Source organism: Triticum aestivum, chromosome 7A, assembly GCF_018294505.1.
Source record: "Triticum aestivum cultivar Chinese Spring chromosome 7A, IWGSC CS RefSeq v2.1, whole genome shotgun sequence".
In the NCBI taxonomy this organism is placed as follows: Eukaryota; Viridiplantae; Streptophyta; class Magnoliopsida; order Poales; family Poaceae; genus Triticum; species Triticum aestivum.
The window spans coordinates 300,573,256-300,591,019 of record NC_057812.1 but is presented as its reverse complement, the minus strand read 5'-3'; positions in this window follow the sequence as shown (position 1 = coordinate 300,591,019).

Sequence of the window (17,764 nt, the reverse complement as noted above, 5' to 3'; positions counted from 1 at the left end):
CCTTTATCGCGTTGGTTGCGAGGTTCTTATTTGTTTGTGTAGGTGAGTGGGACTTGTGCGTGATCTCCTACTGGATTGATACCTTGGTTCTCAAAAACTGAGGGAAATAATTACGCTACTTTGCCGCATCACCCTTTCCTCTTCAAGGGAAAACCAACGCATTGCTCAAGAGGTAGCAAGAAGGATTTCTGGCGCCGTTGCCAGGGAGATTTGCGCCAAGTCAAGTCAAGATTTGGCTCCCACAACGAGTCATTTTTGGCGCCATTACCAAGTCAAAATATACCAAGTACCCATCACAAACTTGTATCCCTCGCATTACATTATTTGCCATTTGCCTCTCGTTTTCCTGTTCCCCACTTCACCCTTGCCGTTTTATTCGCCCTCTTTTCCTCTCTCCCTCTCTCTCCGTTCCCCTTCTCGTTTTTCTATTGTAACATACCAAATTTTCAATTTGCAATGTTATACATTAGATCATCATTGCATATCATATTTTATTGCTTTTCTGGTTGATCCTAGAAATTCTACGCAACTCAAGGACCCTCGGAGAGAGTTGGGGATTTCGTTATATTCATATTTGAGTTTTTCTCAAATTTTGAAGATAGGATCATTTGATTTTATTTATTTTATCTTCAATTATTTCTATTATAAAAATATGAGAGAGGGAATAAAATGACTTTCCCAAAATAAAGAAATTTTGAGGATTTAATAAAAAAATCAAATAAGATTTTATTTTGGTTTTATTTGCTATTTTATTCGAATTTAGGAAAAATTGCACGTTTTCAAAAATTATATTTAGAGCCAAAAAATGTTCATCATGTTCTAAATATTTTATTTAGACGGAGAAAAATTTATTTGGCATTTTTAGATTTTTATTTTTTTTTCTAGATGTTTTTCTTAGGCGCAGCGAAATTGTCTAAAAAAAAGAGACCTGCGCCCGACTGGGCCAAGGGCCCAGCCGAGCCAGGCCGGCCCAGCCGCCGTGGCCTTCCAGCCGGACTCGAGGAGGAGTCCGAGCCGGAGCCGCCGCCGCCCATCGCCCCCTCCCCCAAGTCAACCCCCCTCCCCCTCTTAAATAGCCACCCCGCGCCGGAGCCGCCGCCGCCCATCGCCCCCTCCCCCCGGACTCGAGGAGGAGTCCGAGCCGGAGCCGCCGCCGCCCATCGCCCCCTCCCCCAAGTCAACCCCCTCCCCCTCTTAAATAGCCACCCCGCCGCCGCCCTCTCCTCACCCCGCCGCCCCGCACCGCAGCTCGCCGCCGCATGCCGCCGCCACCGCATGTGCTGCCGCATGCCGCCGCCGCTGCCCCGCCGCCCTCTCCTCACCCCGCCGCCTTCCGGAGCCCCGCCGGAGAGCCGCCACTGCCGAGGTAGTCGCCGGTCGGTTTTTTTTTTGAAAACCCTAGTTCCATTTTTTTAAATAAATAGACCGGTTTTTTCCGGTTTATTTATTTAGCGAGCACCCGTTCATCCGTTCGTTTTAACGAACGTGTTTTTTCGTTTAGTTTCTATTAACGAACGTTCGTTCGTTAACTGTTCATCGTTTTTCTTTTTCTCGGATTAAATCCGCGGTTTTTCTGATCGCGATCTCTGATCCGATGTTCGTTCTAGTTTAACTTTTCGCTCATTTATCGGAATCAGGCGATTCAAGCGCCTGGGGTTTCGTCTCGAAACCCTCTTTCCGTTTAACCAACTCAAACAAGTTTTTGCCACTGTAAAAATTGCCTTAGACCCAGAATAGTAAACGAAGCTTGTTTCTCTTGCCGTTTGTCTTTCCTTGCTTCGTTCGTTTTGATTCTTTTTGCCAACCGGAGTTCTTAAGTTGAACTTTCTGGTTAGTTCTCTTGTTCGAGTTTTACCTGTGCATTAGTTGAGTACTTATTGTATGTTTGTTTGTTTGTGATAGAGTACCCGGAGTGCGCCGCTTGCTACTTCGAATCGCTAGGTTTCCCGGATCATCAGCAAGGCAAGTAACACTTTGATCATACCTCCTGCTACCCAGTTTTATTGCATTAGATCAATCCTCACACTTTGCATGATTAGTGTGTAATTAAATTGTGGGTTGGGGAGTAGTTGAGGTAGAACCTATTACCTGTTTATTATCAAACCTTTGGGAGTTACTCTACGTTTGCTTATTACTGCTATGCTATGCTAGTAGACGTGGATTGGGTGAGTGTATGCAACCTAAACACACATCTGGGTGGATTGAGGCACCTGAGTATTCCAGCGATTGCATGTTTTCTTTTGGACCACCACGTAGGCTCAAAGGGATCATGAGATTATTCATACTAGAAACTTCCGTGTGCAGCCACATGCTACTATGGGCTCTAGCATAGTTGACTAAGTCGTGCAAACTCTTACAGTGGTAGACTAGCAGATGTAGGGGATGTAGGCTGGTACGGTCTACCCGTTCATAAGGTGCTAGCGCTTCTGAAAGACTATGTCTCGGTCATCCGTTTCTCAAACACCATGCAGTGTGAGAAAACCAACGGAGGAGATCGAGTCTTGTGAGGAAAGTGCGCAAACCTCTGCAGAGTGTATAAACTAATCATGGTTAGCCGTGTCCCCGGTTATGGACATCTTGAGTATCTAGTACCTGGATTATCATGTGAATCTCATCATGTTACTCTAAAGTTAATTATTGGGTTTTAATGATGATGCTTAATTGGGATTGAGAATGCTGTCAACCATTCTCAATGTTTAACAACTACCATGGTAGTTAAATAAAATTTATTCCTTTGAAGTAGGGAAAAATTGGCTTTACGCAAAACTGTAACCATAGAGCTTTCCACCAGCCATATATGCATATAGAATAGCCTATTTTATTACATTACTCTCTATGTGTTACATTGCCGGCATATTCCATGTGCTGACCCATTTCGGGCTGCAACGTTAATGTTGCAGACTTTTCAGACGACGATTAAAGTGCCTTTAGGTCGTGGTTCTATACTCAGTGATGCCATTGGAGTTGATGGACTCACTTATCTTCCAAGCCTTCCGTTGTTATCGTTATTAGATGGCTTTAAGCCATATTTATTGTAATAAGTTCTCTTTTGAGACACTCGATGTATAAGTGTGTGATTGCTACTCTGCTATAAATCCTTCAAGTACTGTGTGGTGTCAGCATTACTGATCCAGGGATGACACCGGAGCACAGAGGTTGGACCGTTTGAGGTCTGGTCTCTATAAGATGGTATCAGAGCACACGCTGACTGTAGGACACGACCACTAAGCTAAAGCCCTAGATCACTACTTACTCTTCTCCTTCCGACCTCTCATCTTTTCTAATCTTTTAGGATGGCGGATGTAAGGAGCAAGTTCATACTACTGGATGAAGATAAACCCTTTGGACGTCACTTGAAGGAAGTCACTAGATACCTGAACATAGGAGTACCAAGCTTCACCGGAACCTACAACACCACATTTCCTGAAGAAGAGCACTGGACGATTCAAGTTCAAGTTCCAGGAAGGACGTTCATGCTAGTCACTGAGCCCATAGAGTTTTCTTTTGATGCACCAACTTGGAGTCTAGGAAAGAGCATGGCAGCCCACATCGCCATGGGACACATTGGAGAAGTTTACCGCAATGATCTCAAGGATACTATCTACCAGATTTGTGGGCACCGAGATGAGCACTGGGAGATGATCAGCACCAGGAAGGATAGATCAATTGCAGCTTTTATCCAGGAGTTAAACCAGCACATTCGACGTCAGGAGAACCAGATGTGCGCATACATGATAGATCTGAAGAAGGCGAGGACAAGAATCAAGGAACTAGAGGAAGAACTCAAGGCTACACATGAAGATTATGAAGATGAAATCGAAGTATTAGTGGAAAAGAATGAAGATCTGATCAAGAAGATTGGAATATTCATGGGAGACCCTACACTAGTATAAGAAGACGAAGAACCCAAGGAGATTCGCCCGGAAGACTACATCATCATCGATGACACCGACTCGGATCCAGATGATAGCGATGATGACTATGTTGATGAAGCTGGAGCAGATATCATGGAGTCTGCAACCGAAGAATATTTCTAGTAGACCACCCCAACAGTAGTAGTAGTCCACCATGTAAATATAGTAGTCCGAGCACTTTTGCGATAGTTAGATCGATTGTGTGCCCTTGTTTAATTGATTGAATGAAGTGAATTGTTTGCTTTTGCCTCATGTGCATATGGGTAGTGTTTTCTCTTTAGGCCCCCTCTATTCTTAAATCTCATCTTTTCTAAACCCTCAGATGCCTCCGAGACGTGACCCCGGATTTACCTTCCCACTGGAGCTCACTCAGTTGATCTAGCAGCAGAACACATTGATGCAGTTACTAGTGCAGAATCAGAATCAGGGGAACAACAACAACAACCCACCACCACCACCACCACCACCTGTTGATCACTTAGCCCATTTTCTTAGGCTGAATCCGCCGGTGTTTTCCAGTAGCACCAAGCCGATAGTAGCAGATGATTGGATCCGCAAGACAGCTAGAGAGTTGACCACAGCAGGATGCACATATGCGGAAAAGGTGAAGTTTTCCGCACATCAGCTTGAAGGACCCGCAGCCTCATGGTGGGAGAATTTCACAACCACTTTCCCTGTCGACACTGTCACGTGGGACCAATTTCAGCAGGCTTTTCGTACTGCCCATGTTTCAGCAGGAGCTATGGCCATGAAGAAGTGAGAGTTTCACAACTTACGCCAAGGAGGACGGACAGTTGGCCAGTATGTGGAGGACTTTAGTAAGTTAGCATGTTATGCCCCAGATGACGTTGCTACGGATGCAGCTAAACAGGAGAAGTTTCTGGAAGGACTGAATGATAAGTTGAGCATGCAGTTGATGGTAGCAACCTTCAACAACTACCAAGAGTTGGTAGATCGTGCACTCATGTTTGAAGGGAAGCAGCAGCAGATCGAGAACTGCAAGAGGAAGTATGGACAAGGGAAGTACAATTCTGGAGCTCAGCAGAAGCCACATTTTACCCCTAGACCGGGAGGACATTTCCAGCATACCCATGGAGGAGGTAGCTCGCACAATCACAATGGCCCCAATACTGGTAATGGGAATGGAGGAAGCAACGGCCAGAACCGCACCAACCCATCAACCCCAGCCAAGAAAGACCTGAGCCAAGTCACTTGTTTTAAGTACCAGAAGACCGGACATTATGCCAACGAATGTCCTGAATCACAGAATGGAATTGGCAATGGAGGCTCAGGGAAGAAGCCGAACCCTTTCAACAGGGGACAGGTGAACCTCGTTAACGTGGAGGAGGTTGAAGAGCAGCCGGATGCAGTAATCGGTAAGTTTTTGGTTAAATCGTTTACTGCACTCGTTCTTTTTGATACTGGTGCATCGCGTTCATACATATCAAGGGGATTTGTGGATAAGTATAAACTACCAACCCAAGCCCTTAGGTCACCCATGTTAGTAACCTCGCCTGGAGCAGAGTATATGGCTAGCCTATGGTGTGATCGGTTACCATTAAGGATTGGTAACTACGTATTTCCCTCAAACCTAATAGTGTTGGAATCTCAAGGATTGTCAAAGTATGAAGGGAATATTGAATGTGCCAGTAAGTCAATTTTGCTTACCACCCTAGAAAGAAGAAGGATCAAGTATGTATCATGACATGTGCTAAACAGGACTCAAGTAAATTGCCTAACAGGAGTTGTGCAGGAGGAAGTACCAATAGTGAAGGATTTCCCTTATGTATTTCCCGAGGAGTTGCCAGGCATGCCACCGGATAGAGATATTGAGTTTTTGATTGAGCTTTTGCCAGGCACAGGGCCAATATCAAAGAGACCATATAGGATGCCCGCAAAGGATTTGGTGGAGATTAAGAAGCAGATTAAGGAGTTACTGGATAAGGGTTATATTCGCCCAAGTTCTTCACCTTGGGGATCACCAGTACTTCTAGTAGAAAAGAAGGATGGATCGTTAAGGATGGTTGTTGATTATCGAGGTTTGAATGAAGTAACCATCAAGAACAAGTACCCACTACCAATGATCAATGATCTGTTTGATCGATTGCAAGGAGCTAAGGTATTTTCCAAGATCGATCTGCGATCAAGATACCACCAGTTGAAGATTCGAGAACATGATATACCTAAGACGGCTTTTACCACCAGGTATGGGCTGTACGAGTATACTGTTATGTCATTTGGTATGGCTAACGCACTAGCATATTTCATGAACATGATGAACAAGGTGTTTATGGAGTTTCTGGATAAATTCGTGGTAGTGTTCATTGATGATATCCTGGTTTACTCAAAGAATGAAAAGGAGCATAAGGAACATTTGCGTTTGGTGCTTGGTAAACTCGGAGAACATCAATTATATGCCAAGTTTAACAAATGTGAGTTTTGGTTGAAGGAAGTTGGATTTCTCGGACACGTTATATCGGGAGAAGGTATAGCAGTAGATCCCACTAAAGTTGATACCGTGACCAATTGGGAAGCGCCACAACAGTTGGAGAGATCCGGAGTTTTCTTGGACTCGCACGATACTACCGGAGATTCATTGAGAATTTCTCAAAGATTGCGAAGCCTATGACGGAGTTGTTGAAAAAGGATACCAAGTTCATATGGACAGAGGAAAGTGAGGCCAGTTTCCAGGAATTGATGAAACATTTGGTTACATCACATGTGCTGATTTTGCCAGATCAGACCAAGGATTATGAGGTGTATAGGGACGCTTCACGTCGAGGACTTGGAGCAGTGCTTATGCAGGAAGGAAGGGTTGTTTCCTATGCCTCACGACAGCTTAAGCCTCATGACTTGAATTATGCGACACATGATTTGGAGTTAGCAGCCGTAGTGCATGCATTGAAAACTTGGAGACATTTTCTCATTGGAAACCATTGTGAGGTGTACACGGATCACAAGAGTTTGAAGTATATTTTCACGCAGAAAGAGTTAAATCTCAGGCAAAGAAGATGGTTGGAGCTCATCAAGGATTACGATATGAGATTACATTATCACCCCGGAAAGGCTAACATAGTAGCTGATGCGTTGAGCCGTAAAAGCCATGTCAACACCCTAATGACAGGAGATTTACCAAGGGAGTTAGCTGAAAACCTTCGTGAGCTATGTTTGGAGATAGTTTCGAGAGGCTATGTAGCAGCATTGGAGATTTAGTCTACCTTGATGGATAAGATCAGAGAAGCTCAAAGGACTGACAAGGAGATTGCCTCTATTAAGGAGAAAATGAGCAAAGGAAAAGCTAAGGGATTTCATGAGGATGAGCACGATACCCTATGGTTTGAAGACCGTGTTTATGTGCCTAATTATTCAGAGATCAGGAAGTTAATTCTGCAAGAGGCACATGATTCACCATATTCGATTCACCTAAGAAATACCAAGATGTATTTGGATTTGAAGGATACTTTCTGGTGGACCGGAATGAAGAAGGATATTGCGGAGTATGTAGCAGTTTGTGATGTATGTCAGAGAGTAAAGGCAGAGCATCAGAAGCCAGCAGGATTGCTACAGCCATTGCCGATACCCGAATGGAAGTGGAATAAGTTAGGCATGGATTTTATTATAGGTTTACCCAGAACTCGTTCAGGCTATGACTCAATATGGGTTGTAGTTGATCGTTTGACAAAGGTAGCCCATTTCATTCTAGTGAAGACTACCTACACCAGTGCAAAGTTGGCAAAGATATACATGACTAGAATCGTATGTCTGCATGGAGTTCCAAAGAGCATTGTATCAGATAGAGGAACCCAATTTACCTCAAAGTTCTGGAATCAGTTGCATGAAACTTTGGGTACCAGACTGGAGTTTAGTACAGCCTTCCATCCGCACACAGATGGACAGACCGAGAGAGTCAATCAGATTTTGGAGGATATGCTGAGAGCTTGTGCGCTAGATTACGGATCTAGTTGGGACGAGAATTTGCCATATGCAGAGTTCTCTTACAACAACAGTTATCAATCTAGTTTGAAGATGGCCCCTTTTGAAGCCTTATACGGAAGGAGGTGCAGGACCCCATTGTCTTGGGATGAAGTTGGAGACCGTCAGTTGTTTGGACCGGATCTGATTAAGGAGTCTGAACAAAAAGTGAAATTGATTCGCGACAGGCTCAAGGTAGCCCAGTCCAGGCAGAAGAGCTACGCAGATTCTAAACGCAAGGAGGCAGTTTACGAAGTCGGAGACCGAGTTTATCTTCGAGTATCACCACTTTGAGGAGTTAAGCGCTTTGGAGTTAAGGGAAAGTTAGCGCCATGTTTTGTAGGCCCATACAAAGTTTTGGAGCGTATGGGAGAAGTAGCCTATAAGTTGGAATTGCCCGAAGGATTGTCAGGAGTTCACGACGTGTTCCACGTTTTCCAGTTAAAGAAGTGCCACGCAGAGATGGTTGATATATCGCTAAGAGATACAGTGCCACTGGAAGCAATTCAATTGGACAGTGATTTGACCTATGAGGAGAAACCAGTTAAGATTCTAGAGTATGCCAGTCGAGTCACCCACAGCAAGGTTATAAAGTTTTGCAAAGTTCACTGGAGCCACCACACGGAGGATGAAGCCACCTGGGAGCGAGAGGAAGAATTGCTGAAGGACCACCCTCACCTATTTTCTAACCAACCCGAATCTCGAGGGCGAGATTCATCTTAAGGGGTAGGTTTGTAACATCCCAAATTTTCAATTTGGAATGTTATACATTAGAACATCATTGCATATCATATTTTATTGTTTTTCTGGTTGATCCTAGAAATTCTACGCAACTCAAGGACCCTCAGAGAGAGTTGGGGATTTCGTTATTTTCATATTTGAGTTTTTCTCAAATTTTGAAGATAGGATCATTTGATTTTATTTATTTTATCTTCAATTATTTCTATTATAAAAATATGAGAGAGGGAATAAAATGACTTTCCCAAAATAAAGAAATATTGAGGATTTAATAAAAAAATCAAATAATATTTTATTTTGGTTTTATTTGCTATTTTATTCGAATTTAGGAAAAATTGCATGTTTTCAAAAATTTCATTTAGAGCCAAAAAATGTTCATCCTGTTCTAAATATTTTATTTAGACGGAGAAAATTTGTTTTGGCATTTTTAGTTTTTTATTTTTTTTCTAGATTTTTTTTCTTAGGCGCAGCGAAATTGTTTAAAAAATAAGAGACCCGCGCCCGACTAGGCCAAGGGCCCAGCCGAGCCAGGCCGGCCCAGCCGCCGCCGCCTTCCCGCCGGACTCGAGGAGGAGTCTGAGCCGGAGCCGCCGCCGCCTGTCGCCCCCTCCCCCAAGTCAACCCCGCCTTCCCCTCTTAAATAGCCGCCCGGCCGCCGCCCTCTCCTCCACCCGTCGCCCCGCACCGCAACCCGCCGCCGCCTGCGCCGCCGCACGCCGCCGCCGCCTGCGCTGCCGCACGCCACCGCCGCCGCTGCCGCTTGCCGCTGCCTGGAGCCGCCGCCTCGCCGCCCTCTCCTCACCCCGCCGCCTTCCGGAGCCCCGCCGGAGAGCCGCCACCGCCGAGGTAGTCGCCGGCCGTTTTTTTTAAAACCCTAGTTCCGTTTTTTAAATAAATAGATCAGTTTTTTCCGGTTTATTTATTTAGCGAGCGCCCGTTCATCCGTTCGTTTTAACGAATGCGTTTTTTTGTTTAGTTTCTGTTAACAAACGTTCATTCGCTAATTGTTCGTCATTTTTCTTTTTCTCGGATTAAATCCGCGGTTTTTCTGATCGCGATCTCTGATCCGATGTTCGTTCTAGTTTAACTTTTCGCTCGTTTATCGGAATCAGGCGATTCAAGCGCCTGGAGTTTCGTCTCGAAATCCTGTTTCCATTTAACCAACTCAAACAAGTTTTTGCCACTGTAAAAGTTGCCTTAGACCCAGAATAGTAAACGAAGCTTGTTTCTCTTGCCGTTTGTCTTTCGTTGCTTCGTTCGTTTTGATTCTTTTTGCCAACCGGAGTTCTTAAGTTGAACTTTCTGGTTAGTTCTCTTGTTCGAGTTTTACCTGTGCATTAGTTGAGTACTTATTGTATGTTTGTTTGTTTGCGATAGAGTACCCGGAGTGCGCCGCTTGCTACTTCGAATCGCTAGGTTTCCCGGATCATCAGCAAGGCAAGTAACACTTTGATCATACCTCCTACTACCCAGTTTTATTGCATTAGATCAATCCTCACACTTTGCATGATTAGGATGTAATTAAATTGTGGGTTGGGGAGTAGTTGAGGTAGAACCTATTACCTATTTTTATCAAACCTTTGGGAGTTACTCTACATTTGCTTATTACTGCTATGCTTTGCTAGTAGACGTGGATTGGGTGAGTGTATCCATGACAGATGTGAGCTTTGTTAATTAATGGTTTATTTAAGGTGGCAACCTAAACACACATCTGGGTGGATTGAGGCACCTGGGTATTCCAGCGATTGCATGTTTTCTTTTGGACCGCCACGCAGGCTCAAAGGGATCATGAGATTATTCATACTAGAAACTTCCGTGTGCAGCCACAAGCTACCATGGGCTCTAGCATAGTTGACTAAGTCGTGCGAACTCTTACAGTGGTAGACTAGCAGATGTAGGGGATGTAGGTTGGTACGGTCTACCCGTTCGTAAGGTGCTAGCGCTTCTGAAAGACTATGTCTCGGTCATCCGTTTCTCAAACACCATGCAGTGTGAGAAAACCAACGGAGGAGATCGAGTCTTGTGGGGAAAAGTGCGCAAACCTCTGCAGAGTGTATAAACTAATCATGGTTAGCCGTGTCCCCGGTTATGGACATCTTGAGTATCTAGTACCTGGATTATCATGTGAATCTCATCATGTTACTCTAAAGTTAATTATTGGGTTTTAATGATGATGCTTAATTGGGATTGAGAATGCTGTCAACCATTCTCAATGTTTAACAACTACCATGGTAGTTAAATAAAATTTATTCCTTTGAAGTAGGGACAAATTGGCTTTACGCAAAACTGTAACCATAGAGCTTTCCACCAGCCATATATGCATATAGAATAGCCTATTTTATTCCATTACTCTCTATGTGTTACATTGCCGGCATATTCCATGTGCTGACCCGTTTCGGGCTGCAACGTTAATGTTGCAGACTTTTCAGACGATGATTAAGGTGCCTTTAGGTCGTGGTTCTATACTCAGTGATGCTGTTGGAGTTGATGGACTCACTTATCTTCCAAGAGTTCCGTTGTTATCGCTATTAGATGGCTTTAAGCCATATTTATTGTAATAAGTTCTCTTTTGAGACACTCGATGTATAAGTGTGTGATTGCTACTCTGTTATAAATCCTTCAAGTACTGTGTGGTGTCAGCATTACTGATCCAGGAATGACACCGGAGCACAGAGATTGGGCCGTTTGAGGTCTGGTCACTACAAGATGGTATGTAATCAATGATATGTAATTTCCCATCACATGGTTTGAATCTTTGGATGATTATACAAAACTTTTATGTCGGATTGAATTTTGCTTCCAGAAATCTTTTAGATTCGGCCGCGGGAGGCACTTTTATGGAAATCACTTTAGGAGAAGCTACCAAACTCCTTGATAATATTATGGTTAATTATTCTCAATGGCACACCGAAAGATCTAGTAATAAAAAAGTGCATGCAATTGAAGAGATTAATGTTTTGAGTGGAAAGATGGATGAACTTATGAAATTGTTTGCTAATAAGAGTGCTCCTACTGATCCTAATGATATGCCTTTGTCTACCATGATTGAGAATAATAATGAATCTATGGATGTGAATTTTGTTGGTAGGAACAATTTTGGTTATAACGCGTATAGAGGTAATTTTAATTCTAGGCCGTTTCCTAGTAATTCCTCTAATAAATATGGTAATTCCTACAACAATTCCTTTGGAAATTATAATAAGATGCCCTCTGATTTGGAATCTAATATTAAATAATTTATTACTTTGCAAAAGAGTTTCAATGCTTTGATTGTAGAAAAATTGCTTAAGATTGATGAGTTGGCTAGGAACGTTGATAGAATTTATCTAGATGTTGATTCTTTGAAACTTAGATCTATTCCACCTAAGCATGATATCAATGAGTCTCTCAAAGCCATGAGAATTTCCATTGATGAGTGCAAAGAAAGAACTGCTAGGATGCGTGCTAAGAAAGATTGCTTTATAAAAGCGTGTTCTTCTAGTTTTCATGATAATAAAGATGAAGATCTAAAATTTATTGATGTGTCTCCTATTAAATCTTTATTTTGCAATATGAATCTTGATAATGATTGGGCTGAAGATGAGCCACCTTTACCTAGAAGGCGTTCCAAAAATTCAGAATCTTTAGATCTTGATGCTAAAATTGTTAAAAGTGGGATTGAAGAGGTCAAAACTTTAAATATCAATTAACCCACTATTTTAGATTTCAAGGAATTTAATTATGATAATTTCTCTTTGATAGATTGTATTTCCTTGTTGCAATCTGTGGTAAATTCTCCTCATGCTTATAGTCAAAATAAAGCTTTTACTAAACATATCGTTGATGCTTTGTTGCAATCTTATGAAGAAAAACTTGAGTTGGAAGTTTCTATCCCTAGAAAACTTTATGATGAGTGGGAACCTACAATTAAAATTAAAATTAAAGATCATGAGTGTTATGCTTTGTGTGATTTGGTTGCTAGTGTTTCCACGATTCCAAAAACTTTGTGTGATTTGCTAGGTTTCCGTGATTTTGATGATTGTTCTTTAAACTTGCACCTTGCGGATTCCACTATTAAGAAACCTATGGGAAGAAGTAATGATGTTATTATTGTTGCAAATAGGAACTATGTTCCCGTAGATTTCATTGTTCTTGATATAGATTGCAATCCTTCATGTCCTATTATTCTTGGTAGACCTTTCCTTAGAATGATTGGTGCAATTATTGATATGAAGGAAGGGGATATTAGATTCCAATTTCCGTTAAGGAAAGGCATGGAACACTTCCCTAGAAAGAAAATTAAATTACCTTATGAATCTATTATGAGAGCCACTTATGGATTGCCTACCAAAGATGGCAATACCTAGATCTATCTTCGCTTTTATACCTAGCTAGGGGCGTTAAACGACAGCGCCTGTTGGGAGGCAACCCAATTTTATTTTTATTCCTTGCTTTTTGCTCCTGTTTGGTAATAAATAATTTATCTAGCCTCTGTTTTGATTGTGTTTTTTGTGTTTAATTAGTGTTTGTGCCAAGTAGAACCGTTGGGAAGACTTGGGGAAAGTCTTTTTGATCTTGCTGTAAAAAACAGAAACGTTAGCACTCACGAGATCTGCCGCCATTTTTATTTGGAAGGTTCTATTTAGTTAATTATTTTTTGAGAGGATTAATAGATAAATTCCTCACGTACAGCAATTTATTTTATAATTTTTTGGGTTCCAGAACTTGCGTTAGCTACAGATTACTGCAGACTGTTCTGTTTTTGACAGATTCTGTTTTTCTTGTGTTGTTTGCTTATTTTGATGTATCTATGGCTAGTAAAAGAGTTTATAAACCATAGAGAAGTCATAATACAGTAGGTTTAACACCAATATAAATAAACAATGATTTCATTACAGTACCTTGAAATGGTATTTTGTTTTCTTTCGCTAATGGAGCTCACGAGATTTTCTATTTTGAGTTTTGTGTTGTGATGTTTTCAAGTTTTGGGTAAACATTTGATGGATTATGGAACAGGGAGTGGCAAGAGCCTAAGCTTGGGGATGCCCCGGAAGGCATCCTCTTTTTGGTCTTCGTCTATCGGTAACTTTACTTGGAGCTATATTTTTATTCACCACACGATATGTGTTTTGCTTGGAGCGTCTTGTATGATTTGAGTCTTTGCTTTTTAGTTTACCACAATCATCCTTGCTGTACACACCTTTTGAGAGAGACACACATGATTTAAAATTTATTAGAATACTCTATGTGCTTCACTTATATCTTTTGAGCTATATAGTTTTTGCTCTAGTGCTTCACTTATATCTTTTAGAGCACGGTGGTGGATTTATTTTATAGAAACTATTGTTCTCTCATACTTCACTTATATTATTTTGAGAGTCCTTTAGAACAACATGGCAATAATAAAAACTTTCATATAGGTGCATTGAATACTATGAGAAGTTTGATACTTGATAATTGTTTTGAGATATGGAGATAGTGATATTAGAGTCATGCTAGTTGAGTAGTTGTGAATTTGAGAAATACTTGTGTTGAAGTTTGTGATTCCTGTAGCATGCACGTATGGTGAACCGTTATGTGAAGAAGTCGGAGCATGATTTATTTATTGATTGTCCTCCTTATGAGTGGCGGTCAGGGACGAGCAATGGTCTTTTCCTACCAATCTATCCCCCTAGGAGCATGCGCGTAATACTTTGCTTCGATAACTAATAGATTTTTGCAATAAGTATGTGAGTTCTTTATGGCTAATGTTGAGTCCATAGATTATACGCACTCTCACCCTTCCACCATTGCTAGCCTCTCTAGTATCGCACAACTTTCTCTGGTACCATAAACCCACCATATACCTTCCTCAAAACAGCCACCATACCTACCTATTATGGCATTTCCATAGCCATTACGATATATATTGCCATGCAACTTCCCACCGTTCCGTTATTATCAAGCTTCATCATTGTCATGTTGCTTGCATGATCATGTAGTTGACATCGTATTTGTGGCAAAGCCACCATGCATAATTCTTTCATACATGTCACTCATGCATCATTGCACATCCCGGTACACCGCCGGAGGCATTCATATAGAGTCATATTTGTTCTAAGTATCGAGTTGTAATTCTTGAGTTGTAAGTAAATAAAAGTGTGATGATCATCATTATTAGAGCATTGTCCCAAGTGAGGAAAGGATGATGGAGACTATGATTCCCCCACAAGTCGGGATGAGACTCCGGATGAAAAAAGGGGCCAAAAAGGAAAAAAAGAAATAAGGCCCAAATAAAAAATGAGACAAAAAGAGAGAAGGGACAATGTTACTATCCTTTTTCCACACTTGTGCTTCAAAGTAGCACCATGTTCTTCATATAGAGAGTCTCCTATGATATCACTTTCATATACTAGTGGGAATTTTTCATTATAGAACTTGGCTTGTATATTCCAATGATGGGCTTCCTCAAAATGCCCTAGGTCTTCATGAACAAGCAAGTTGGATGCACACCCACCTATTTTCTTTTGTTGAGCTTTCATATACTTATAGCTCTAGTGCATCCGTTGCATGGCAATCCCTACTCACTCACATTGATATCTATTAATGGGCATCTCCATAGCCCGTTGATACGCCTAGTTGATGTGAGACTATCTTCTCCCTTTTTGACTTCTCCACAACCACCATTCTATTCCACCATAGTGCTATATCCATGGCTCACGCTCATATATTGCGTGAAGATTGAAAAAGTTTGAGAACATCAAAAGTATGAAACAATTGCTTGGCTTGTCATCGGGGTTGTGCATGATTTAAATATTTTGTGTGGTGAAGATAGAGCATAACCAAACTTTATGATTTTGTAGGGATAACTTTCTTTGGCCATGTTATTTTGAGAAGACATGATTGCTTAGTTAGTATGCTTGAAGTATTATTATTTCTATGTCAATATTAAACTTTTATCTTGAATCTTTTGGATCTGAACATTCATGCCACAATAAAGAAAAATTACATTGAGAAATATGTTAGAAAGCATTCCACATCAAAAATTCTTCTTTTATCATTTACCTACTCGAGGACGAGCAGGAATTAAGCTTGGGGATGCTTGATACGTCTCCAACGTATCTATAATTTTTGATTGCTCCATGCTATTATTTTATCTATTTTGGATGTTAATGGGCTTTATTTTACACTTTTATATCATTTTTGGGACTAACCTACTAACCTGAAGCCTAGCCCAAATTGCTATTTTTTGCCTATTTTAGGGTTTCAAAGAAAAGGAATATCAAACGGAGTCCAAACGGAATGAAACCTTCGGGAACATGATTTTCTCAACAAACATGATCTAGGAGACTTGGAGTGGCCGTCAAGAAACAAGGGAGGAAGGCACGAGGCAGGGGGCGCGCCTACCCCCCTGGGCGTGCCCTCGACCCTCGTGGGCCCTCCATTGCTCCACCGACGTACTTCTTCCTCCTATATATATATATATCCACGTACCACCAAAACATCCAGGAGCACCACAAAAACCTAATTCCACCGCCGCAACCTTCTGTACTCGAGAGATCCCATCTCGGGGCCTTTTCCGGAGCTCCGTCGGAGGGGGCATTGATCACGAAGGGCCTCTACATCAACTGCATGGCCTCTCCGGTGATGTGTGAGTAGTTTACTTCAGACCTACGGGTCTATAGTTATTAGCTAGTGTAGCGACCTGACCCGAATGGATCAAGTCTCTGTGCTTAAGTGTCATCCCTGGATCGGTATGCTGACACACACAGTACTCGAAGGATTTATAACAGAGGTAAATCACATGTATAAAGTAACGTAAATACTATTACCTCAATCCATATAGCGGAAGCAACAAGGTTGTGGTTTCCCATCAACACCAACGGCAAAGTTGAGTGTAGAAATCATAACCCTAACGTATCACTTACTCGTCGTAAGAAACCTGCAACATGAGACGTTGCAGCCCGAAACGGGTCAGTACATTGAATGTACTGGCAAATTCACACCATAGAGAATAATGAATAATGACTATCACTACATGCATATTTGGCTGGTGGAAAAGCTCTATGGTTATAAGGTTTTTGCGTAAAGCCAATTTTTCCCTACTGCAAAGGAATAAATTTATTTAATTATCATGGTGGTTGTTAAACATCGAGAATGGTTGACAGCATTCCGATCCCAATTAAGTGAACAATTAAAACCCAACAACATTAATTAGAAGTAACATGATGAGATTCACATGATATTCAAGTACTAGATACTCAAGTTGTCCATAACCGGGGACACGGCTAATCATGATTAGTTTGTACACTCTGCAGAGGTTTGCGCACTTTTCCCCACAAGACTCGATCGCCTCCGTTTGGTTTCTCGCACTACAGGGTGTTTGAGAAGACGGATGATCGAGACATAGTCTTTCAGAAGCGCTAGCACCTTACGATCGGGTAGACCGTACCACCTACATCCCCTACATCTGCTAGTCTACCACTGTAAGAGTTCGCACGACTTAGTCAACTATGCGAGAGCCCATAATGGCTTGTGGCTGCACACGGAAGTTACTAGCATGAATGATCTTATGATCCCTTTGAGCCTGGGTGGCGGTCCAAAAGAAAACAGGCAAGTCCTGATAGACATCAGGTGCCTCAATCCACCCAGATGTGTGTTTAAGTTGCCACCTTAGATAAACCATTAAAATTAACAAACTCACATCTTTCATGGATATCACTCACCCAATCCACGTCTACTAGCATAGCATGGCATAATAAGCAAACGTAGAAGTAACTCCCAAAGGTTTCATAATAATACAGGTAATAGGTACTACCTCATCTACTTCCCATCCCACAATTTAATTAGGTCCTAATCATGCAATGTGAGAAGATTGATCTAATGCAATAAAACATGGGTTGTAGAAAAGTATGATCAAAGTGTGAACTTGCCTGCAATGTTGATGAAGATGATTCGCACTCAAAACTCTTGATAGCTCTACTCGTCACACTCCGGTCAATCTATCGTAATCAAGCAATAGTAACCACACATAAGCAATCACTCAAAAGATCAGAAAGAACGAAGAAGTCGATTCGGAAAACATCAAAACCAAACAAATAACTGTTGCAACATAAAACAATTTCTAACATTACCAAAATTATGTGAATTTGGCCTTATCAGAATGTTTAGGTCAAGAGCTT